The sequence below is a fragment of the Cervus canadensis genome, chromosome 10, assembly GCF_019320065.1.
Source record: "Cervus canadensis isolate Bull #8, Minnesota chromosome 10, ASM1932006v1, whole genome shotgun sequence".
Lineage (NCBI taxonomy): Eukaryota > Metazoa > Chordata > Mammalia > Artiodactyla > Cervidae > Cervus > Cervus canadensis.
In genome coordinates this window covers 461,183-476,151 of record NC_057395.1, presented here as the reverse complement: position 1 = coordinate 476,151, position 14,969 = coordinate 461,183, and the positions used below count along the sequence as shown (strand labels likewise).

General features: G+C 41.1%; 2 long non-coding RNA genes across 4 annotated transcripts in view; one reads left to right on the top strand and one right to left on the bottom strand.

The window, feature by feature from the left end:
- Window positions 1-7,582, top strand: part of LOC122448546 — a 121,490-nt gene extending 113,908 nt beyond the window's left edge. The window contains exons 4-5 of one of the 2 annotated variants that reach the window (XR_006271658.1): window positions 5,477-5,545; window positions 7,219-7,582. This is a non-coding gene — a long non-coding RNA (uncharacterized LOC122448546). Of the gene's footprint in view, window positions 1-5,391; window positions 5,546-7,218 lie in introns of both variants that reach the window. The other variant, XR_006271657.1, reaches the window with a different exon arrangement.
- Window positions 1-8,644, bottom strand: part of LOC122448547 — a 109,852-nt gene extending 101,208 nt beyond the window's left edge. For both annotated transcript variants that reach the window (XR_006271663.1, XR_006271665.1), the window contains exon 1: window positions 8,522-8,644. This is a non-coding gene — a long non-coding RNA (uncharacterized LOC122448547). The remainder of the gene's footprint in view (window positions 1-8,521) is intronic.
- Window positions 8,645-14,969: the final 6,325 nt, after the last annotated feature.

Sequence of the window (14,969 nt, the reverse complement as noted above, 5' to 3'; positions counted from 1 at the left end):
ATGGACCAGCCCAGTGTGTGGACAAGTACTAATGGCACCCACTTGCTTTTCTCCACAAGGACTTCCCCAGCATGGCCATTGCACCAGATTCTCTCTGAGTCTCACTCATTGACAGTATGTGTATGCAGCTTCCCTCATCCTTCCAGCCCTGGTTGTCCATCTCCACAAAGCCCAGCACAGAATCAGCTCCATAAAACCCAATCTCCTCTCCCCTCACTTCTGCCATCCCATACATGTCATTCATGGTGTTGCTTGTGTTTTATGACTCTTGCCTCAAGGCCACAATTGACTTCATTTTAATTTGATTTCATCTGTGTATAGTTATTTCTTTAGGGAGTGTTTGGGAGCTGCACCCTCTAATAGTTCAGAGCTCCACACCTCTCAGGAGATAAGACTAAATACAATTTATAGAAAATTCTTTTACCAGACAAACCTGAGCCAGTTCTGAAGAAAAGGGAGTGGTAAAAGGATAAAGGGTCAAGGATGATGAGGAGGCCATGTTTGGAATTCTAAGCCCTGCCTGTGACAGGCTTGTAACATGTGGCTTTAATCACTGTTTTCCTGCCCATGTTGTTTAACAAGGGCTGGATTCCCATTGAATCCAGACACTCAGGTTGAAGATGACAAATCTTTTAGGATTCGTCCTAAAAGATTTCCTCCTCTGTGTATAAGATCCATGAATTTAAACTCTTTTCACAATCTAATACCTTGAGTTTTTATATTCTTTGGTTCTGAGTGAATGTGTAGCAAAGCAATTCAGAGAGGAGGCTGAGGGGTTATTGAACACACTGTGTCTGGATTACCTTCATGTTTTCAATACCCCTGCGTTGAGCTTTATGATCTCACAAGTTACAACTGGCATCAATTTAATGAATTATTTCTGGAGGAAATCCATAACACCATTTTACAAAGTTTTATTACTGCCATATTTGAGTCATCTCCTAAAATTGTTTTTATTAAAGCCTGCTGACAATTTAGACAAGATGGTACAGGTAGTTCACAAAAATGAGAGCTCCCAGAGGAGGCATCTGGAGAATGATTCAGCCTCCCAAAGCCAGACCCCCTTAGGATCACATCTTGGCTCTTCCACTCAGGAGCCCTGGGACCTTGCACAAGGCACTCAGCCTGTCTGTACCTTAGTGTCCTTCTCTATGGAGAGAGTTGCAACATTCTGACCTCATGAGGCATGGAGATTGTATCATTGGCTCACAACTTCCATTTCCTTCCCTGTTCTTCCAGTTCTCGCTGTAGACCTCCTCATCCTGCTGACTGGAGCTTGGCCACTCAACTGGCCAAGATGGTCCAGAAGCAGAGGAGCCATCGGCCTCACCTGAGCAGAGGTTTTTAGAAGTGCTGGGTATTCCCATCAGCCCTTATGTTCTGCCCGCACTCTGAGACCATCAAGTCTCATGTGGTGGCTACTTCTTCAGTCTGGTTCTGGGATGAAAAGACACATGAAGCACAGCCAGGATGAGTCCAGCAGAGCTGCCAATGTTCAGAAATTCCAGAACTTTTAGGGTTGAAAATTGAAGCTCTCAGTTCTCACAGGCAAAAAAAAAGTCTTAAATTAAGGCAAAGGTTGGGCATAGATCCAACACACCCATTGTTGAGTCTACTGATTAGACTTACGTGGCCCTAGTAATTTATTTCCATTGACAAAATGTCTCTGGGAAAAGAGAGTGAAGGTGCAGTCATCTGAATCTTAATGAGATCAAAGTACCTTAGGAGGCATTTCTTGAGAAGTTGTGGGTATGGCTGTTGACTTACATGGACCTTCCTGGGATCAAATTGACTAAAAATGAAAGCAGTTATGTAAAAAGAGTTATGCATGAAATATCATATGCTCATATCATATAGGAAGCTGTGTATTTGTGTATATGAGTATAAGCATTAACTATCTCTAGAAGGATAAAGAAATGGGTAAAAACATGTCACCAGAGAGGGAAACTGGGTCAGGAGAGGATGAAGGCAAGAAGAGTGACTATTCACCATGTACTCTTTTGAGTACTTCCCAACTGCTGCATGTGTGCACGTTCTACCTAGCCAAAGCCATATAAATTAAGTAATTTACAACCTTTGATCTACCAAAAGTAGGTGGAGGTAGATGGCACGTTGGGCTGGAACATGTGGGTTTTCTTTCGGGGTTTCCTGGATATGGTCTAGAGTTAGCAGGATAGTTGTACAAAAGTGTAAATTACTGAAAACTACAGAATTGTTTACTTTTAAATGGTTTAAATGGTGAATTTTATGTTTTCTCATTAAAAAACAGAACATCTTTCTTTTCTTTTTTTTTTTTTTTTTTTTTTTCCTTTTTTTTTTTTTCTTTTTTTTTTTTTTTACACTTATTCCCCATCCCGATCCCCCCTCCCACCTCCCTCTCCACCCGATTCCTCTGGGTCTTCCCAGTGCACCAGGCCGAGCACTTGTCTCATGCATCCCACCTGGGCTGGTGATCTGTTTCACCATAGATAGTATACATGCTGTTCTTTTGAAACATCCCACCCTCACCTTCTCCCACATAGTTCAAAAGTCTGTTCTGTATTTCTGTGTCTCTTTTTCTGTTTTGCATATAGGGTTATCGTTACCATCTTTCTAAATTCCATATATATGTGTTAGTATGCTGTAATGTTCTTTATCTTTCTGGCTTACTTCACTCTGTATAAGGGGCTCCAGTTTCATCCATCTCATTAGGACTGGTTCAAATGAATTCTTTTTGACGGCTGAGTAAAATTCCATGGTGTGTATGTACCACAGCTTCCTTATCCATTCATCTGCTGATGGGCATCTAGGTTGCTTCCATGTCCTGGCTATTATAAACAGTGCTGCGAACATCTTTCTTTTCATAGGAAAAAAATTTATATTTTGTTCGTTTTTCCAACCTCACCATGTGGCTTTTAGGATTTTGGTTCCCTGACCAGGAATCAAGCCTGGGCCACGGTATTGAAAGCCCTAACCACTGGGCCACCAGGGAACTCCCAATCATAGGAAAATATCTTAAACCGTATATGAATGAACATTATGTGGTTTTAACAAATGCACAAAAAATAAAATAATTTACAAAAGGCAAAGATGGTGTTACTGATAGGTTGATCATGTTGTGCAAGTGTCAGTTTCTAAAGGCTTGGGAAAGGGAGATGGTTTGACTCAGAATAATTCCCTACCTACACCACCTCTGAGTGCCTTGAGCGTCCAGCCTGCTCCTCTGTCCCATTGAGAGATCAGGTTTCATTTTTGCCTTGGAGCCATGATCCAGACCAGTGGCACGGCCTGCTCCATGAGAGGGTAGAGAACATACCGCCTGCGTAGCACACCAATCAGACACCAGGATACCGAGTCTAACCAGAAGGAAGCCACAGTCAGAAGTGGCTGCCCAACCTGCAAGGCCATTGCTAAGTGATTCTTCAGTCTCCAACTTTTCTCACTGAATATCCACTCCCACTAAGGGCGCCTTTTGCAGACTTCATTTGAAGTGAGAAAACATGTCTTGCTTTGCCTCTAATGTGTGGGTTTTTTCAGCTTTCTACTAACAGATTATGATCTCCAGACCTCGGTCTGAAGGCCAGTTTACCCAAGACCCTTCACACAGTAAGGTAGTCCACAATTTGCTATTTCAAGGTATAGGAGGGTGGGGGGACAAAGAATCACAACTGCCTAGGGAGAGAGAAAAAAAAAAAGAGTTATAAGGGCAGCCTCCCTCTTGAGAGTTGAATTTGATCCTTTAAGGCCGGCAATTCAATCTTTTAAAAGGCACATCTCTGTTCTAATCAATCAAGCTTTCATTTCCAACAGCAATAACCTTCCCTAGGCACTCAAGAAATCAGAAACTAGAATCTTGGACATAGAAAGTCAATACAGAATTTTCTACTGAGTCGCCCTGGTCCTACAAACCTCCCCAGGATTTTGTCAGCAGGAAATCTGATGTTCCAATATATCATGGGATGCTAACACCATCTATCAGTTCAAATCTGTCACATTAGGTGGAAAAGATGTGGTTTGCATCCAGGGCTTAAGGAATAGAGGGTCTGATAAATCTGAGAAGAATCAAAGATAAGTAATGGTCTCCAGTGTATTTTCCAACCTCTCATCTTGGGTTTATTGTTTTGTGAAGACTATATCCAAGGTTGATTGACTGGATATTCTGGGCCTTAGGGGTTCTGATCCAAAGCACTTAGCTAGTGGCTTTGCAGATGCTCTTAGCCAATAAAAGGGTCAGACGTCATGGATGTGATCTCAGCCCTCTGTCATCTTCATTAAGCTTTGTGTGAAGTGATAGGAAGAGTCATACGATCTAGGTGACCCACACACAATGAAATTTAAGGTACAAGATATTTTTAAGCGATTTTTTTCTCCAAGGTGCCACATTAGAAATTTGCTCAGGGAACATCCAAATTTCCATAAGACTGGAAAAATAATAGTGTGGGCAAACATATTCTAAGGGATGATTAGTCAATATTATATCGTGTTATATTGTATCTTAACTGACTGATGTCTGGATAGTTAATGGATGTGAAGTCACATGGCAGGGCTTCAGGTTGAAGCCCCTCACCCCCACGCCCACCACAGTAGAAGGCATGTAAGAGTTGGAAGCCATTTGACTTTCTAAGCCTGCAAAATAGGGATCAGAATAGCTGGTTTGCCAGGAAGGCAAAGGAAATGAAGTTTGTAACTATGTTTTGCATTCTGTAAAAGTTACATCATTGCTATATGGGCAGTTTTCAGTAGTAATGGTTCTGAGATCTTCACAGATACGCTGCCTCTCTACATTGTACGGCAAGTTCCCAGTCTAATATAATTCTTTTAGAAAAACACTTTATTGATGTATGATTGACATACAAAAATTTGTACATGTTTAATATGTATCCAATTTGATGAGTTTGGAGATAAATATTAACCCATGAAACTATCACCACTATGTACAACAGAAACACCCCCAATAGCACTGAAAGCTTCCTCCTGCCCTAATTATTTATTATTGTTTTGTGTGTGTAACCTAAGCTTTACCCTCTTAGCAAAATCTCAAGTATACAATACAGTATTGTCAACTATAGGCTCTGTGCTTTAAGTAGAAACCTAAGGACTTATCCATCTGTATAACTGAAACTTTCGAATCAAATTCATAGTTGAAAATTTCTTGCCACAAGTATCCCGAAAGTTTTTTACAGCTTAGTTGGAAACTAATCTTCTTTATATGTTAACAGTATCATCATAAAACAAAGGTAATAATATTGCATTCCATGACCCTTTTAGATAAGTTCTGATCATTTCATTAGACATGCAGTTATAAAAGTCACTTGTTATGATTGCATATTTAGATTTTCTTGCCACCGCTTTTTGTACAATGAATACATGAAATTATTCTGAGTCAGTAGAATTGCTTAAAAATCTTGTTAGCACTTATCTTCTAGACATTTAATAGGACAAACTTCAGCAACGCCATCTCTACATGTGGATATGATCTTTTTCCTTTGCTACCAAGTCCTCCTGCTGAGCCAACCACCGTCTCGGGACCTGACCCAGGACTGCGAGCTCCAACACATCAGTGGAGGTATTCCATGGGGCCAGGCACTGGAGATGCACACAGGATGGAAAATTAATCCATCCTGTGGCCAGAGTTGGAACTGCTTAGAAATCCTCCTAACGCCCTAACGACTCTGGTTAAGACAGCCTGGTAGTAGCCGTTCTTAAATGCTTGGTGTGAGCCTGGGTGCCCCAGAATAGCTTTCATCAGGTGGGATAGGGCAGGAGATGGTCACAGTTATTTAAATGTTCAAACAAGCAGATCAGTCACTTAACCAGAGGCGGTGCTGAAAAATGTAACTGCCAGAGAACCAGTTTGTGGTTTGCAAACAGGACAAATGGGTGTGGGCTGAAAATGTGGCATAACCACGCAGGAAGAACTGAAATTGCCAAGCAGGAGGCATAACTACACGCCCTGGTTATGACCTCTTGCCTGGCAGCTTCCTGCAACATAAGCCCATGTCCGTTATCTGTAAGAAAATGAAGATATCTATCTGAAAGTAAAGAAGGGTTTAAGGTGGGACTTCACCTATTAGAGCAGGTCTGAGGGCAGCAAGGCGCGCCAGCAAGGGGAGCCCTGGACCCGGAGGAGACCCCAGGGCTCCTGCCCTAGCTCTGTCACTGACAAGAGCAAATCTTGCAAATGCTCTGGGCCTCAGCATCCTCACTCATGAAATGGGAATAACTGTACCAGCTGCATCTTCCTTGCAGTATTGTGTTGAGGCTCAAGAAAACCATCAACAAGTTTCTAAGAGCTCCTGGTGTTCCCAGAAGTGTAGATCCTGAGGCGGCGGGGGGGGGTGCGGCTGGAATGAGGATGAGCAAGAGTATCTGGAGTATTCACAACAGATTTTGGAGGAACTGGGACTCAAACCTGGGAAACAATAGTAAACCGTTGGACAGTATTTGCACAAGGACTCAGTTTCAGAATACAACCTCTAATTCCTCTAAGATTTCACAAGCAAGGAGGGTGTCCATGGAGAGGCACAGCTGAGGTGGATCCTAAATGGTGAAGACAGTCGGGCTGCACAAAAGGAGGGAAGGACAGGTGCTCCTTGTGAGAGGGGCTGCGTCAAGGCTTGGAGGGAATAGCAAGCAGTGTTATTCAAGGAGGCGTGAATCAACTGGCAAAAAGTTCAAGAGTAGGGAATGAAACAGTGTAGGTAGGATGAGACCAGATTAAAGTAGCAGTGAAACCAGATGGAAGAGGCATTTAGGAAGAAAGAGAAAGTTCCAGGAGAGTTTCAAGCAATAGTTCAAGGAAGATTAGTCTGGCAAGTAATATGCAGGCTGGTTGCAGCTAAGATGGAAAAGAATATGGAAAATTATCTATTAGCCATTCATAGTAGTGGTAATAGAGGAAAATGGAGAGATAAGAAATAAAGGAAAAAACTGAAAAGTGTGGATGACTAGCTGGATGTACAGGATATCCTGGTCCACAATGGCAATAAAGACTGAGACCATTTTGTTTGCTCTGCCTTCTCAGACAGTGGTTTCAAGCCATTATTTACAGAGTATTGTAAATACAATTGATACATTGATAAGGAAAATTTTTTCTCACTGCCCACAGCTTTCATCACATGGTTCTGTAAGTGGGGTTTTCTTGATTCTTTCCATCTCAGTTTAACATAAACTCCTGCTGCCCAGTTTTGCAATAAATGTTTATTGCTGTGTCCTTTTTATTGCTTTTTCACATTATAGGGGCACCAAAAGGAGATGAGAGGGAGAACAGGCCCAAGACAATATGAAGATATAATTGCTGAAAAGCTCCCTAACCTGGGAAAAGAAACAGTTATCAAAGTCCAGGAAGCACAGAGCTGCATACAGCCAAAACACATTGTAATCAAAATGATGAAAATTAAATATAAGCAAAAAATACTAAAAGTAGCAAGTGAAAAGCAACAAATAACATACAAGGGAACTCCCATAAGGCTATCTGTTGATTTTTCAGCAGAAACTGCAGACCAAAAGGGAATGGCAATGTAAAGTGATGAAAGGGAAAAAACCTACAACCAAGAATACTCATTATTTTTAACCTGTGGAACTCGGAAGCAAAGTAGACTTATGTGTAGAATTCATCACACCGGATCCTAGTGGCAAGACGCAATTCCAAACTAGTCCACTAGATGGAAGACAAAAACTACTTTCTCTCCACCCCATTCCAAATAAATGAAAGGGTGGGAAAACTAAGCACTGTGGGTTTACACCATTTGTTTGTCTTTAACATCTTATAAGAAAACACAAAGTTTTATAGCAACATCTATCTGCATTGCGCTGAAAAAGTGAGAGAAGGATTTTCAGACTACTGAGACCTGAGTACACAGTTGCCTTTTTTCCCCCCTGAAGTTTTTGGTTTGACTTTGTTTGGTTTTGGCCAGGAAGGACACAGTGGAGGGAACAAATAATGAACGTGGTCTTGATAACAGTATGAAGAGAGACTCTATTGATTACAATATAGTACTTATTGATTGATTGGTTGATCTCTGCATGGGAGGGTTGGGGGAATTCGGTAGGAAGGTCACAGTGGGAATCTACAGATGGAAGCGGTGGTCACAAGAAATAACAATGAGATTGTTCCCTTAAGTCACAAAGCAAAATCATCCAAGGCTCTGTGCCACCGTCTCAGCAGTGCCCCGACGCCCCAGGGGTGAGAAACTCCAAGTTGCTTAAGGGAGACATTTAGCTTCCCTTCCTACGCCAGGATAGAACTGCACTTCATCAATTTAGCGGAAAGCAGCTGACGGTGGACTTCACACCTAACTCTAATATACAATTGCTTTGAAAAGTGACCCAGCGAGGATAACTGCCCTGCGCGGTTCGACGAGGCCACAGCAGCAGGAGGATAAGGACCCCAAGAACCGCCGCAGCAGCAGCGGGGGCGCCGGGACCCGGACCCGGACCCGGACTGGGATGCGCCCCGGGAAGCCGGCGGCTCCAGGCGGTAGCGAGGAACGCTTAAGTGCAGGTAACGAAGAGGTTAAGTGCTTTTCTCGTCGCAGCTCACCTTCCCCTGCGGAGGAGCTGCCAGGCCAACCGCAGGCTCCAGCTGCGCTCACGTGGCTTCTCCTTCCAGTTTTCCTCCGGGTAGCACGCGCAGATCTGTGGAGTATTATTACCATATATAGAGAGAAACTGCTAGGCGAAAAAACCCGGAGAAGCCTGAGTCAGTTGCCTTAAGTAGGAGTGACCGGCCGGGGGAGGGGGCGGTTAGGAGGAAACCTGCCCTTCATCACACAGCATTACTAACGGTGTCAGGTCTGCTGATGACTCAGAAGACAGATCAGAAAAGGGAAGTGCTGCAAATGGGCATCTAACTCCAGGAAAGGTTATTAAACAGCTATTAAAAATTCTGGAGAACTAATGACAGACAGACTTTTCTCAACCTTGATTTTTAAAGATGATAAGTTCTAACCTTCTCCCTAGGTGTACTTATTTTTTTTAATTCAAGCAAAACAAAAACTATTAGAAATAGTCCGGTGGATGATCTAAGACGAAATCTCTGTGACTGAAGCATTGCTGCCGGTTAAAAAATAATGCAGTTCACACATGAGGTGTCCTTACTGACCAGAAATGATTATGGACGTGTAACTGCTTTGATGTTTGTGACTTAATTGTTACTGGCAGACTGAAAAATAGAACCACCAAGAATTTTGACCAGAATGGTATCAAAGGGAGGCCGGGGACTTTTGGATGAAAGTCTGGAAAAGAATCAAAAGCTTTTACATCTATTCCTAGCGTTTCCATCTTGCCAGTGTGTGCATAGCTCAGACTACCTCAGTTTTCCGCTCATAAAATGGTCATAGCATCTCTCTCTACTTAGTTTTTAGTACTCTATTAAATTTTTCTGAGATTATGTCCATAATGCTTTCTGAACCTCTTGGAAGCAATAGAGTCTCATTTTTTAAAACTTTTCTCTCACAGCCTATTGTCATCTGATCATCAACATATAGTTTTTCATATAGTTATGTTGATGATCAGACAATAATAAATAATGCCTGTAACTTGGGAAATTTAAACATTACTAAATAACTAGAGTGAGCCTATAGGCTTATTCTTGGATTCCATAAAATTAGCCCCCAAAAGGGCAGAGTATTCTGTGCAAGTCAACTGGGAAAGTCACTCTATAATGTTGCTGAGATTAAATAAGCAACATGACAGAGGAAACCAAATAACCACCCACTGAGAGTCTCCTTGTGTAAAGTAATAATTCTGCAGGTTTCCAAATGTATCCCCCAAAATAATGCTTTCCCACTAAATCGATTGTCATTTCTTTAATAGAAGGTAACGTTCTCATCCTGGAAAAATCAAGCCGTAGGGAAATGCAAAAAAGAAAAATGTGAATATCCCCTATAGTCTTGCACTCCCCAGAGACCAGAGAGATCAAAACTATCCTGCCTGACCTCTTTCTAAGGATAAACATGTGCACATACACATGCGCACACACGGATGGGATCATAATACAGATAATGCTCTGCAAGGGACTTTCTTCACTTGATTAATTTTATATAACTTTACAGATTAATATGTATAAATCAACCCCATTATTAGTACTGGCTGCAGCTATTGACTGATAGAACTGTTTATCAGTTCTTCCATCTCTGATGAAGCCTTAGGGTTCCCCTCAGTGATGTTTTCAGATTATACAATGTTGCAGTGAACATCTTTAAATTCTTCCATATCCATGATCAAGTATTTCCCCTAATGGTAAATTATAATAAGAGGAATTTCTGTGTCAAAGTCAGGAGGCTTTAAAAATGCCATAGTTTCATTTCTCTCCCTTTCCTCAAAAGCATTCACATACCCACTTTGGACTTACAAAATATTCACAAAATGAAAGTTGAGAGTAATGTTTTATTCAGTGGGAATTTTTAGGACTTTAACCCTGGGAGCCAGCATCTCAAGTAACCCTGAGAGAACTGCTCCGAGGAGGCGAGGGGAGGAGCCAGGTTATACAGAAGTAAGTTTTGCAACAAAGGGCAGCTAATTGGAATATCAAAAGATTATTGTTAATTAAAGAAAACCACATATCCTAAGTTATGAAAGATGCAAGAGTTGGGGCTCACTGAAATAAATCACTCCTTTATATACACCTCAGCTCTCCGGGGCCAGCATCCCGTGTTTTCACAACCCTGAGCTTCCTCAGGGCTCACATAGGGAGTGGCTGCAGTCTGATGGCTGCTAGACGGCAGGTGCTCTTCTCCTTCCTGGGTGCCCTTTGGGCTCACTAGCTCACGAAGCGCGGTAGCTGCAATTGCCGATGACTGTGACATCCCTTGTTTACTCCTATGGCAGGAAATATTCCATTTCTCAGCACCTACTGAACTGTATGAGGGTCTGTTTTCTATTGCTGCTGTATTTGCAGCCCAAGCCATTCTTGTTAAGACATGTTGGAAGTCTTACCAGTTTGAGCATCATGGTACTGTGATCAACGACCCCTCCAAAGAATATCAGCTGATCCAGCCAATCAGTTTCTGTTCCCCTGGTTTTCCACAGCAGGCAAACAACAACAGTGCCCACTTTACTAATAGTTACATGGGTACCTGAACGTGGAGTTCTGGAAAACCTCTCCCCAGATGTGGCTTAGACATGACCTGTGGGAGATGCCTTCACTCCCCATTGCCCAAGTCTGAATGGTGGGATTTCCACTTTCCCACAGACCTCAGCAATGATGAGCTTGCATAAGAGAGAGAGTCTGCAGGGCCTCCTGGGACTCAGGAGAAAAGAAAAGGTGGATGAAGTGATGTCAGCCATTAGTTCATATCTTTTAACACCCAGGGCTTGGTCCTTTGGTACAGACAACTCTCCTGGAGGAGAGGCCAGGAAGTGCGTGGTAGAAGGCAGATCCCATGAGGGAATCTGCAAAAAGGCCCCCTCCCCTATGATTTTTTCTTCCCTCTCTTTCTTTTTTTTAAATTGAGGTATATTGACATATGGGCTTCCCTAGTGGCTCAGCAGTAAATGAGCTGCCTGCAATTCAGGAGACTTGTAGGAGACGTGGGTTCGATCCCTGGTCAGGAAGATGCCTTGAAGGAGGGCATGGCTACCCACTCCCGTATTCTTGTCTGGAGAATTCCATGAACGGAGGAGCCTTGCGGGCTACACAGTCCATGGGATCACAAACAGTCGGACACAACTGAGCAACTAAACAACAATATTGACATATAAGATTGTATTAATTTTAGGTATTCAATATAATTTAATATTTGTATTGTGAAGAGACCAGTTAACATCCATCACCACAGGGTTATAATTTTTTTCTAAAGATGAGAGCTTCTAAGATTTTATCCTTCTCTCTTGATTTATCCTTTGTTTTACCAGTTTTTATAATCTTTTTTCTTTATTGACCAGGCAGTTCTACATATTAGTTTAGTTCTACTGGTGGTCACTATTATATTTTACCAAAGACATGTGAGCCCACATTTCTCTCTCAGATTCTAACAGCAATTATAGCAATGTCCTGGACTTCCTATCCCAGTGGGAACCCTTTGCAGGTTTTTATTTTTTCTTCCCGCCCTTCTTCTTTCTTTCCCCAGGCTTTACTGAATAATCTGTCCAATTTTCCAGACACTGTAATCATTATTTTCTTACAATATGGCTTATTTTTTAAGATTACTTTAATTGCATCACACTTCATTTCTCAGAATTTATTTAGATTTTACTCTCAATTTTATTGGATTTTTACTACTTAGTGTCCTTTCTTATATATCATATCTTTTCCTTTCTTGTAATCTTTACTCTCAGATTTTATTTAACTAAAGTATCTTCATAAGTAATTATCCAAAAAGAGTACATGACTGGTATATTATTACATTCTGATTTTCTGAATATCTATAATTCATAGTTACCATTCTTTCCCTTGTTAACTTATAACTCTAATAAAACCTCACACCCTTCATGGTTCTTGATATTAGAAATGGGCTTTGGAAAATAATGCTGTCATTGTTTGATGAACATTTTCTTTTTTTTTTTTTTTTAATTTTTTATTAGTTGGAGGCTAATTACTTCACAACATTTCAGTGGGTTTTGTCATACATTGATATGAATCAGCCATAGATTTACACGTATTCCCCATCCCGATCCCCCCTCCCACCTCCCTCTCCACCCGATTCCTCTGGGTCTTCCCAGTGCACCAGGCCCGAGCACTTGTCTCATGCATCCCACCTGGGCTGGTGATCTGTTTCACCATAGATAGTATACATGCTGTTCTTTTGAAACATCCCACCCTCACCTTCTCCCACAGAGTTCAAAAGTCTGTTCTGTATTTCTGTGTCTCTTTTTCTGGTTTTGCATATAGGGTTATCGATACCATCTTTCTAAATTCCATATATATGCGTTAGTATGCTGTAATGTTCTTTATCTTTCTGGCTTACTTCACTCTGTATAAGGGGCTCCAGTTTCATCCATCTCATTAGGACTGGTTCAAATGAATTCTTTTTGACGGCTGAGTAAAATTCCATGGTGTATATGTACCACAGCTTCCTTATCCATTCATCTGCTGATGGGCATCTAGGTTGCTTCCATGTCCTGGCTATTATAAACAGTGCTGCGATGAACATTGGGGTGCACGTGTCTCTTTCAGATCTGGTTTCCTCAGTGTGTATGCCCAGAAGTGGGATTGCTGGTCATATGGCAGTTCTATTTCCAGTTTTTTTAAGAATCTCCACACTGTTTTCCATAGCGGCTGTACTAGCTTCATTCCACCAAACAGTGTAAGAGGGTTCCCCTTTTTTGCCGGACACGCCTCTCCAGCATTTATTGCTTGTAGACTTTTGGATAGCAGCCATCCTGACTGCGTGTAATGGTACCTCATTGTGGTTTTGATCTGCATTTCTCTGATAATGAGTGATGTTGAGCATCTTTTCATGTGTTTGTTAGCCATCTGTATGTCTTCTTTGGAGAAATGTCTGTTTAGTTCTTTGGCCCATTTTTTAATTGGGTCATTTATTTTTCTGGAATTGAGCTTCAGGAGTTGCTTGTATATTTTTGAGATTAATCCTTTGTCTGTTTCTTCATTTGCTATTATTTTCTCCCAATCTGAGGGCTGTCTTTTCACCTTACTTATAGTTTCCTTTGTAGTGCAAAAGCTTTTAAGTTTCATTAGGTCCCATTTGTTTAGTTTTGCTTTTATTTCCAATATTCTGGGAGGTGGGTCATAGAGGATCTTGCTGTGATTTATGTCGGAGAGTGTTTTGCCTATGTTCTCCTCTAGGAGTTTTATAGTTTCTGGTCTTACATTTAGATCTTTAATCCATTTTGAGTTTATTTTTGTGTATGGTGTTAGAAAGTGTTCTAGTTTCATTCTTTTACAAGTGGTTGACCAGTTTTCCCAGCACCACTTGTTAAAGAGGTTGTCTTTTTTCCATTGTATATCCTTGCTCCTTGTCAAAGATAAGGTGTCCATAGGTTCGTGGATTTATCTCTGGGCTTTCTATTCTGTTCCATTGATTCTATATTTCTGTCTATGTGCCAGTACCATACTGTCTTGATGACTGTGGCTTTGTAGTAGAGTCTGAAGTCAGGCAGGTTGATTCCTCCAGTTCCATTCTTCTTTCTCAAGATTACTTTGGCTATTCGAGGTTTTTTGTATTTCCATACAAATTGTGAAATTATTTGTTCTAGTTCTGTGAAAAATACCGTTGGTAGCTTGATAGGGATTGCATTGAATCTATAGATTGCTTTGGGTAGTATAGCCATTTTGACAATATTGATTCTTCCAATCCATGAACACGGTATGTTTCTCCATCTGTTTGTGTCCTCTTTGATTTCTTTCATCAGTGTTTTATAGTTTTCTATGTATAGGTCTTTTGTTTCTTAGGTAGATATACTCCTAAGTATTTTATTCTTTTTGTTGCAATGGTGAATGGTATTGTTTCCTTAATTTCTCTTTCTGTTTTCTCATTGTTAGTGTATAGGAATGCAAAGGATTTCTGTGTGTTAATTTTATATCCTGCAACATTACTATATTCATTGATTAGCTCTAGTAATTTTCTGGTAGAGTCTTTTAGGTTTCTATGTAGAAGGATCATGTCATCGTGCAAACAGTGAAGTTTCAACTTCTTCTTCCTATCTGGATTCCTTTTACTTCCTTTTTCTGCTCTGATTGCTGTGGCCAAAACTTCCAACACTATGTTGAATAGTAGTGGTGAGAGTGGGGACCCTTGTCTTGTTCCCGATTTCAGGGGAAATGCTTTCAATTTTTCACCATTGAGGGTGATGCTTGCTGTGGGTTTGTCATATATAGCTTTTTATTATGTTGAGGTATGTTCCTTCTATTCCTGCTTTCTGGAGAGTTTTAATCATAAATGAGTGTTGAATTTTGTCAAAGGCTTTCTTTGCATCTATTGAGATAATCATATGGTTTTTATCTTTCAATTTGTTAATGTGGTGTATTACATTGATTGATTTGCGGATATTAAAGAATCCTTGAATTCCTGGGATAAAGCCCACTTGGT